Source organism: Vigna angularis, chromosome 10 (genome assembly GCF_016808095.1).
Source record: "Vigna angularis cultivar LongXiaoDou No.4 chromosome 10, ASM1680809v1, whole genome shotgun sequence".
Classification (NCBI taxonomy): domain Eukaryota; kingdom Viridiplantae; phylum Streptophyta; class Magnoliopsida; order Fabales; family Fabaceae; genus Vigna; species Vigna angularis.
This window is the reverse complement of record NC_068979.1, coordinates 17646649-17658301: the sequence shown is the minus strand read 5'-3', so window position 1 is coordinate 17658301 and position 11653 is coordinate 17646649.

Sequence of the window (11653 nt, the reverse complement as noted above, 5' to 3'; positions counted from 1 at the left end):
CGAGAGAGATGATGGCATGGTAGCTGGTCCGTAGAGGCAGTGATACGGTGGCCACCTTCGTTGCGGTGGATAGTCTGGTCTGCGGTGGTCAATTGGAATAAGACGTGGCCGTTGAGTGACAGAGTGAACCCTTTTGATCAGAGAGAAGGAGACATTGGTCTCATCTGAGAAGAACAGCGTGAATGAGTGAATGAGAATGGGAAGGCTGAACCCCTAGGAAAATTCTAGGTTAGAAACTACCCCTATGGGCCAAGCCCAGTAGTGAACCAATGAGCGTTCGTTATCCAAACGAACGAGCGCTCGTTATCCAAACGAACGAACGCTCGTTATCCTTAAGCCTTTTTTGACCGTTCGTTCAAAATTCTCACCAACGAGCGCTCATTATCCAAACGAGCGAACGCTCGTTATCCAAACGAGCGAACGCTCGTTATCCTTAAGCCTTTTTTGACCGTTCGTTCAACATTCTCACCAACGAGCGCTCATTACTTAGCGCTCGTTCGCCACTTCCACAGCGAACGCTCGTATTTTAGCGTCCGTTCGCCATTTCCACAACGAGCGCTCGTTATCAAGCTTTCGTATTTTAGCGTCCGTTCGCCATTACCAATGAGCGCTCGTCATTTTGCTTTCATTCCAAGCGTCCGTTCGCCATCTCCCCACAATGAGCGCTCGTTATTTTGCTTTCGTTCCAAGCGTCCGTTCACCATCTGCCCAATGAACGCTCGTCACTCAGCCTCAATTTCTCAATGTCCGTTCGCCATCTCTTCAGCGAGCGTTCGTCATTCAGCCTTTATTCTTAACGTCCGTTCGTCATCTCTCTCGACGAACGCTCGTCATTCAGCTCACATTTCTAAACGTGCGTCCGTTATATTCCCAATGAACGTTCGTTCTCTCCCCAACGAACGCTCATTATTCTGAATCTGTCCCCAACGTCTGTTCGGCCACTTCCATTTCTTTTGTTTATTTATTTTATTTTTATTTATTTTTTTTTCCTTATTTTATTTTGTTCTATTTATTTATTTTAGACATCTACTTATCTTAAAATATATATTTAATAATACAATATTTATAGTTTAAATAAAAAGAATTAACAAAAAATATTTTGAAAAGGTTTAAGCACACGTGCGACCGCTCGCGTAGGCCTTGTGCTAAAAAACCTTTTCCTTTTCTTTTACAAAAGTTAAAAATCAAACAAAAATATTTTGAAAAGGTTTAAGCACACGTGCGACCGCTCGCGTAGGCCTTGTGCTAAAAAACCTTTTCCTTTTCTTTTACAAAAGTTAAAAATCAAATAAAAATATTTTGAAAAGGTTTAAGCACACGTGCGACCGCTCGCGTAGACCTTGTGCTGAAAATCTTTTCCTTTTCTTTTACAAAAGTTAAAAATCAAACAAAAATATTTTGAAAAGGTTTAAGCACACGTGCGACCGCTCGCGTAGGCCTTGTGCTAAAAAAACCTTTTCCTTTTCTTTTACAAAAGTTAAAAATCAAATAAAAATATTTTGAAAAGGTTTTAAGCACACGTGCGACCGCTTGCGTAGGCCTTGTGCTGAAAATCTTTTTCTTTTCTTTTACAAAAGTTAAAAATCAAATAAAAATATTTTGAAAAGGTTTTAAGCACACGTGCGACCGCTCGCGTAGGCCTTGTGCTGAAAATCTTTTTCTTTTCTTTTACAAAAGTTAAAAATCAAATAAAAATATTTTGAAAAGGTTTAAGCACACGTGCGACCGCTCGCGTAGGCCTTGTGCTAGAAAACCTTTTCCTTCTTTATTAAAAATACTAAAATATTCCCAAACTACAAGTAATCTCTTAGCTAGAACTACGTTACCCTTGATTCTTCATCAAAAATGGAGATACGTAGGAGCAAGGCTAGTCCTTGTCAGGTTCATTACCCAAAAATCCAAAATCATTATCCATAATCAATTTCTCAAACAAATTTCTCAAACAAAATTTTCAAGCAATTTCCGAAAGAACTACGTAACCCTGATTTCTCATTTTGAATGAGAATACGTAGGAGCAAGGTCAATCCTTGTCGGGCCCAAAAAACTAAAAAATATATTTTGTTTATTTAGAATTTTATTTTAGGGGATAGTTAAACATTTTGAAACCACATCACATTCGCGCATTTAGTTAAAGGTACTGCCTTCGGGCAGGCGTTGTAGGGTGCTAATACCTTCCCTACGCGTAACCGACTCCCGAACCCAGAATCTGGTTTTCGTGGACCGTGTCTTATTATTTTATGGTTTTTCCGTAGTTTTCCAGAATAAACTATGGTGGCGACTCCAAAATCTCTTTTCAAAACCTGTTTCTTTTTGGATCGTCGTCCCGTCGCGATTCCGGTTGCGACAATCCTCCTGCTCTCTGACAAGGCTCACAAGTGCTGCAAATCCTCTCCGCATCTTTGAAGATGGAAGGCCAATAGAAACCACAGTCAAGCACCCTGCGAGCTGTTCTCTGTATCCCCAGATGACCACCAGGTGAGGAGGCATGACAAAACTACAGGACCGAGTCAATCTCATGGTCCGGAATGCATCTCCTAGTAACCTGGTCACTGCACAACTTCCACAGATATGGGTCATCCCAAACATAATACTTAGCATCACTCTTAATTTTAGCAATCTGAGCACGTGATGCTAAGGGAGGAAAAACAAAAGCAACCAAATAATTTACAATGTGTGCAAACCAAGGAGTGGGGTGAGAATAAGAAATTATCAACAAACTCTCATCAGGAAAGTCATCCTGGATGGGCAACACATCAACTTCATTCCCAGCTCTCTCAATCCGGCTGAGGTGGTCTGTAAACAAATTTTGTGCTCCACTCCGGTCTTTAATCTGCAAGTCAAACTCCTGGAGCTGTAGCATCCACCTGATCAATCTAGGCTTTGACTCATCCTTTTTCAACAAAATCTTTAGAGCTGCATCGTCAGTATACACAATAACAGGTGATCCAAGCAAATATGACCTAAACTTATCAAGGGCAAAAACAATTGCTAACAACTCTTTTTTAGTGGTGGTATAATTTGCTTGGGCAGCATCCAAAGTGCGTGAAGCATAGTAGATCACTCGCGGCAGCTTGTCAATTTTTTGTGTCAAGACAGCCCCCAATGCATAATTAGACGCATCACACATGAGCTCAAATGGGGCTGTCCAATCCGGTGCCTGAATGATAGGGGTGGTGGTCAAAGCTTCCTTCAGGCAATCAAACGCCTCCTTGCATCTGTCATCAAAAGCAAAGTCAATATCCTTCTGCAGCAGTCTGAACAAGGGGAGCGCCTTCTTGCTGAAATCTTTGATGAAGCGCCTGTAGAAACCTGCATGTCCAAGGAAAGATCGCACCTCTCGCACGCAAGAGGGGTAAGGCAACTGCGAAATCACAGATATCTTAGCAGGGTCTACCTCTATTCCCTTTTCAGAAATGATATGCCCTAGAACCAAACCTTGTTCAACCATGAAGTGACATTTCTCAAAATTGAGAACAAGGTTTGTTTCTATGCATCTTTTCAAAACTTTTTCCAGACTGTCTAAACATGCATTAAAAGAGGATCCATACACAGTAAAATCATCCATAAACACCTCTATGCAACTCTCAAGAAAGTCGCTAAAAATGCTAAGCATGCACCGTTGGAAGGTACCAGGGGCGTTGCATAGACCAAAGGGCATCCTCCTATAGGCAAAAGTGCCAAAGGGGCAGGTGAATGTGGTTTTCTCTTGATCCTCAGGCGCAATATTTATTTGAAAGTAACCAGAAAAACCATCAAGAAAACAATAATGAGATTTACCTGCCAGGCGCTCCAGCATCTGATCAATGAATGGCAGGGGGAAATGATCTCTCCTGGTTGCTTACTTGAGCCTCCTATAGTCAATGCAGACTCTCCAGCTGTTCTGCACTCTAGTTGGGATAAGCTCATCCCTCTCATTCTTTACCACAGTGAGGCCAGTTTTCTTGGGCACAACATGGATGGGGCTCACCCACTGACTGTCTGAAATAGGGTAGACGATCCCAGCTTGCAAAAGCTTGGTCACCTCCTTCTTGATGACGTCCATGATCACGGGGTTTTGCCTTCTTTGTGGCTGTCTCACTGGCTTTGCCCCATCTTCCAAAAGAATTCTATGCATGCATGCGGATGGGCTAATACCAGGTATTTCAGCCAAACCCCAACCAATGGCCTTCTTGTGCTTCCTCAGCACACCAAGCAACTTCTCCTCTTGAACAGAATCAAGGGAGGTAGAAATGATCACTGGTTTCTTCTCATCATCCTCCAAGTACACGTACTTGAGGTTATCTGGGAGCTGTTTCAGCTCAAGAGTGTGTGCCTGCAAGTCAGATTCAAGTGTACTTCCTGCAACGTGGTTAATGCATTATGACTCTAAAGAGTGTACAGGTAAAGGCAAAACACTCATCTCATCACAATCCAAATCAATGTCCATCACAGATATGTCAACAACATCATCAATATCATGCATAGCATCAATATCCTGGACATCCCAATCCTCATCAAAATCCACAACATAATCAACATCATTCTCAAATCCTGATTCGAATCCAGATTCAATGCATGAATGCAAAGTAGATAGAAAAGAATGCTTCTTCTCATGCAAAGAATGAAAGTCGTCAACAACAATTTCATCAATAATGTCATCCAATGCATCGATCCTAAATAGAGAATGGTCCTCAGCTGGAAATTTCATTGCATCAAGGATATTAAAATGAACAAAAATATCAACAAATTCCATAGACAAAGTTCCAGCATACACATCAATCTTAGTTCGGGCAGTTTTCAAGAATGGCCTGCCTAAGATAATGGGAGCGGATCCATGAGAGAATCCCTCCTCCATTTCCAAAACATAAAAGTCAGCAGGAAAAATCAATTCACCAACCCTAACCAAGACATCCTCTATGAAACCTGTTGGGTGGGTAACACTCCTATTGGCCAAATGAATGACCACACCCGTGGTTTGCAAAGGACCAAGAGACAAAGATGCATATATAGACAAAGGAATGACATTAACAGAAGCACCCAAATCTAGCATGGCATTCTCAAATTTATTGTTTCCAATCACACAAGGAATGCAAAATATACATGGGTCCTTGCACTTTTCAGGAATGTGCGGGACTGATAACAGTTGAAAAACTGTTATTTTCATGCTTAAATTTAATACTAAAAGCATTCTGGAAAGGTGGCGCCTGCTGTTGATGCTGTGGCACATTGTTCCATCTAAGATTGGGGTGATTCCTCCACCCAAGGTTGTACCTGTTGGTGGACAAGTCATGATTTTGCTGTTGTGGCTGCCTGTTGTTATAGATGTTTGTAGCATAAGCCTGAGGCGCATCAGAGGCAGCATGGTGCTAAAAAAAAGGACAGGCATCTGTGTAGTGGTCACTGGAAGGACAAATAGCACATAGTCGTGCAACAGATGTAGATGGAGCTGTAGATCTCTGGTTGGTAGTCAACTATGTCACCAACTTCGTAAGAGAGTCAATCTTGCCTTCCAACTTGCTTTCAATAGCTGATAAAGACTGGGCAACAACATCATGTACGCCCCTCACCACAATGGCATCATTCCTGGTGCTAAACTGCTGGGAGTTGGAGGCCATCTTCTCAATCAATTGCCTGGCCTCAGCAGGTGTGGTGTCTCCAAGAGCTCCACCACTGGCAGCATCAATCATACCCCGATCCATGTTGTTCAAACCCTCATAGAAATACTGGATAAGGAGTTGTTCAAGTATCTGATGGTGGGGGCAGCTAGCACAAAGTGTCTTGAATCTCTCTCAATACTCATATATGTTCTCTCCACCAAGCTGCCTAATCCCAGTTATGTCTTTTCTTATAGTTGTGGTCCGGGATGTTGGGAAAAATTTATCCAAGAACAGCCTCTTCAGATCATCCCAGCTAGTGACGGATCTAGGCGCCAAACCATACAACCAATCCTTAGCAATATTTTCCAATGAATGAGGGAATGCTTTCAAGAATATGTGCTCTTTAGGAACATCATGTGGTTTCATACTGGAACAGACGATGTGGAATTCCTTCAAATGCTTATGTGGACTCTCACCTGCAAGACCACTAAACTTGGGCAACAAATGGATTAGTCCAGTCTTGAGAACAAATGAAACGTCCTCATCAGGATATTGGATGCACAAGCTTTCAATATCGAAATCAGGTCCAGCCATCTCCCTAAAAGTCCTCTCACGAGGTGGAGGTTGTGCCATATTGTTCTCAGTGTGAAAAACAACAGAATCAGAATCAGAATCAAATGTAGATGCAGTAGATGCAGTATGCACAAAGTACTCAACAGTGGGATGCACAGTATCTAATGGAACAGACTCAAAAACAGACTCTAAAGACAAATTTCTAGAATGTCTAGCTAACCTATGAAAAGTCCTATCAATCTCCGGATCAAAGGGTGGTATAGGCCCTGGATTACCCCTAGTCATACACTAAGTCACAACACCCTAAAATCATGAAACGATAGCACAAAAAAATTCAAACACACAAAACAACCTAAGCAAAAAAAACAGGCACAAATACTCAAACAACACATTAACACAACAAAAGACCTAAAACTGAACCGTTGGTCCCCGGCAGCGGCGCCAAAATTTGATGCGGGCTGTCGCGGCCCATCAAATTTGTTTGCATAGAAATAATGCAGTATAAACTAGGAAGTGACTCCTAGGTCGTCTCTCAAGGACCAAATGTGGTTCAGTCAATAGGTCGAACACGTAAGGGGGGGTTTGTGAAAGGTTTGTGAATGCAATTGAACTAAATTAAAATAAAAAAAAACAATTGTAAACACAGGATTAAAACAGTTGATCACTTAAACTAACATCATAACTAAAATATCACAACCAAGAAAAATAGAGAACACTAAAATGAAAAATGCTTAGACCAAATTAAACGTGCAACATTGAGCTAAACAATTTAATGCAAACTGAGAATGGCGGACAATTGAAATGAATGCTTAAAGAACATTTAACATTAAATTCTTGAATAAGTAAAGAAACCTAAAACCCCTTCCGTGACATCACTTCTCTTCTTCTTAGAATTTAATGTACCGTGTGCTTTTCACTTGACCATTTGCTACCATGAGCAACAGTCCACCTCTTCTACCGTGAATGTGCCTCCCAAAATCAATCAATCAAAAGCCCCTTAAAAGCCGTGACCATGTGCGTGATTCAATGCTTGCAACCGTGACATGGTCCCTCCTAATAATCAATCACCATCACCTCTAATGCACATGTTCCTCGCTGCATCCATTTCTCCAAAGCAAATATTTCTTCTCTCAAAATTATCACCAAACAAGTACACCTACCCCCATCTAATCACCTCTTCATTCTCAAAGTAATAAAGGAAATGCATTGTTGCTGCTGCCAACGTCCCATCACCTAGACTTTATTCTCCAAGTATTAATCACGGTGCTTTTTCCGTTCCAGCAAGGAAGCAATAAAAGGCTTTAATCAAAGGTTAGAATGTAAGCTTGTGCATCTTCCCAAACCGTGACAGCACCTCACACACTCAGTGAATGTGCTACACTTAAATCAACTCCACGTCTCCCAATGCTCCAAGTACAAAGCTTCTATAGCAAAACTGAAAAGGTCTGTGTGCTTCCTTGGTTCTTCACGTGACCGTGCTGCTCATCTCCAAAGAAAGAAAATAAAACTCAATCACCGAGTGTGCTACTAAAAGGAAAAGTGAATCAGCGCCCCCTTCCTTGCTTCCAGCTCAACGTGTGAGAACTTCTTTCAAAGCCAATTTGAATGCACCGTGCGATAGCCTCCCATCCATTCTTAGTGCAACGTTCAAAAGCCGAGACCCCCAAAACAAGTGGCTGCCCAACACACGTACATGCCGAGACACCACTTCACATCTTCCAGCTCAACGCGCACACGCTGTTGCTCTCCGTGTAGCACCTTCCCGTGAGCTGCTGCTGGACCGCTTCCCTAAAAGCCAAAAGCTGAATTGCTTGTTGCTACCATTCTCCCATGCCGTGAACGTTCTTCAAATTAAAATTGTTTGAACCAAAGAAATAAAAAGGGCCATGTGTAATCAGCAAAATAGAAAGTGAAGCTTTTTTTTTTCATTCATCATAAAAAATGAGCGTAAAAACCATTCTCAGACTCCAAGAACACAAGCCAAGAAAGTGTCAACCCCTCGTAAATGGCAAGTGGCGGCTGGACAAGGGCCGTGTGTCCTCTCCTTAATAAGGGTGGGTCCACACAATAAAACCCTAGGTCCAAATCACTAACCTCAAAGGCACATGTCCTACAAATGGTTTTTTTACAAAATTGCTCCTAAAAGGGTCCAAAATACCTAATTCTAATTAAGGGCTTCTAGAAAACGAAATTACAACTTTAATTAAAATCTAAATGACTAAAAGTTGAGCCTTTGAGTGTGTCACGCCATGTCCCAATGTTCCAGATGATGTTTCCATAACTTCCCTACAACCAGAAATGCACTTAATCAGCTCAAAAAACCCAAATTAGCACAATTACGAATTTCCGACCAAATTAAGCAGAATTCGGAAAACGGGGAAATAACAGACAATTAAACACAATCCCCTGGTTTATTTAAGTGCAATAAACTAAATATAGTTCAAGAAATAACGACTCATCACTCGTGATGTTAAACAAGCGCTTACTAGGAGACACCCAGTGTTCTAAACTCCTCTTTTTATTCTTATTTGCTTCTGTTATTAGAATAGGTTGTGATGTGCTCAGTGTGAAAATTTATCTGCTCTGATGGTTTGCTTGTGATTTATGCATGATGAGTATTGCTTGATGATGTATCTAGCATGGCATTGTCAAACTTTGAATTTCCAATAACACATGGAACAGAAAACATACCTGGATCCTTGCATTTTCGCGGTATTTCAATATGCTTCTTAATCAAACTTGACACATTTCTTTCCAAATTGACAACCTCATTATCCCTAAAACGCCTTTTATTTGTGCAAATTTCTTTCAAAAACTTGGCATATTTAGGGATTTGCTTAACAACATCTAGCAAGTGAATGCTGATCTCCACCTTTTTGAAAGTATTTAAGATCTCTTGGTCTAATTCCTCCATTATTTTTGTTTCTCGGTTTCAACCGATTTGGATATGGAGGAGGTGGAGAATAAGATGAAGAAGATTTTTTAGAAGAGTTAGAGGATACTAACCTAGATTTATCAATGGTAGTCTAAGGTGATGGTTTACTTGGTCCTCCATTGTCATCAATTTGCGCTCCTTCTTTCTCCTTATCTTCATCTTCTTGGGCTCCTTCAGGACCTTTTACTTGCTTTCCCGTTCTCAAAGTAATAGCACTTACATTTTGCGGGTTGATCACTGTTTGTGTAGGTAATTTATTTGACTCCTTAGCCTCTAATTTTTCCACCCTCTGAGTCAACTCTATAATTGATTTCTTGATTTCTAAATTTTGCTCAAGTATTGTTTTCATGAAATCTTGTAGTGACATTTCAGGTTGAGGTTGCTGCCTTTGTTGAGGTGGAACATAAGGTTGTTTATTCTATTGATACCTATTGGAGGATGAGTCATGATAATTCTGGTATGGTCTATTTCCTCCAATCATGTTTGTAGCAAAAGCTTGAGAAGGGTTTTCCACAGTGGTTTCCACCAAGCTAGAACATTCATCAATATAATGGTTAGTTGAAATGCAAATTCCACACTTCTTAGCAATTTGTGGAGTTGAGGTTTTAAACAAACTTGCAATCTCGTCGGGTTTGCTTTCTAGCTTATTCAATCTTTCATCTATCCTCTTTCCATCAACTGCACCATTATCAATTTCATGCACTCCCTTCAACAAAGTCACTGAATTTTCTCTTATGCCATACTATTGATTGTCTACTGCCTTCCGTTCTATTAGATCTATACCATCTTCTAGTGACCTATCTAAGAAAGATCTTCCGCTTGTAGCATCTTCCCATGACCTATCATGAGGACTTAAGACTTCATAAAAGCTTAGAATAAAATCTTCCATTTGGAGTTGAGGGCATGAAGAGAAAGATTTCAAATAAGAGATAAGAGAAACTTGTTCGGTCCACTCCTAGGAAAGAGAGGTGCGTCACAATGGACAACTTAAGTACCATGTCTTTCCTAGCCAGAGTGTATTCAAACTAGCCTCAAGTATTTCTCAAGAGAAATTCTTAATTAAAACAAGAACAAAGATTTTTGCTGAAACAAGAATGACTAAAGACTACAAAATAACTCAAATTAAATTAAATGTATGTGCGTTAAAAAAAATAAAGATAAAAATAAAAATAAAAAAAATAAAAATAAAAATAAGAATCAAAATATTCAAAATACTAACCATATTCCCCGGCAACGACGCCAAATTTGATATGTTGTCGTTGAAGCTATCAAATTAATACTACTTTTCAAGGCAACTTCAGTATTGACAAGTAGTATTCAAGAAAGTAGATAGCGTTAAAGTAACCCAGAGTCGTCTCCCAACGAACACATAATTGCTTTCGAATATCTGACTCTTATGAATGTTATGTAATGCTTATGAATAAAAGTAATGGTTGAAGAATGTTCAAAGAATAAATAAGAAACTTACAAACAATTATGATTAAATAGGCTAATTCCACTACTTTTCCAAGATAGATTCATCATCGGTTATTCCCGAATAATTGTTCAATTAATTATTGTTTAAGTTTCAAGTTAATTAAAGTACATTGTTAATTAATTTGAGGGCGATCATGCATTTAACCAAAGTAAATTCTCAATCAAATGCAAAACCTTTCTAGATTATTCACAATAAATTCAACCAAAGTACATTCTCAATCAAATTCTATTGTGTTTAATCATGTTGATAACAGTTGAAAAACTGTTATTTTCATGCTTAAAATTGATACTAAAAGCAACCTTTAACACTTAGAAACTAGCTTGAAATCATGCTTTTGTTCATATTTTTGGAAATAAGAGAGCTAGACAGGTTTATGCTTGATTTCAGTGTTTTATGCAGGTTTTAAGGTGAATTTGGTGAAAGAAGTGAAGAAGGATAGAGATGTAATCAGAAAAGACATCAAAAAGTGCAAACGGAGAAGTCGCAACTATCGCTCAGCGGCAGTTTACCGCTGAGCGGCACTCAGGAACCCACGTTGGCTCCGCTGAGGGGTGAAAAGGTCGTTGAGGGGAGGAAAACAACTCACGCACTTACCGCTAAGCGGTAGTTTACCGCTGAGCGACACTATTTTGGGCTTGGGCCTAATTTTCTGTATTATTACAAACAATATATAAGCTTTAGGTGTTCCTAGGGTTTGTATCTTTGGCTGAGACGAAGCAAACACTCTCTTTTCTACCCCTTGGAGGAAGATCTTGGATGCTTAGGCTACCTTCTCATCTTTCTAGGGTTTTATCTTTCATTCTTTCATTATTGTTCATCTAGATTCACCATGAATATGGTGAACTAAACCTTGTATTGTTGTTGGGGAATCAATGTAGTCTTGTGAAACTCTCATATATGGAATTAATGTTTTAACATCTTACTTTAAGATACATGCTTTCTTTCATCATTAGTTAGGGTTTTTCCTCTTTGCTTAATGCCTGCTTTGTTTAACTCATTCATTGCTATGATTATTGATTTTGTCGATATGGGAACGTAAGGGGAAATCTAGATTCGGGAAATTTCTCCCAATAGCATATTGGTCGCCTTTAA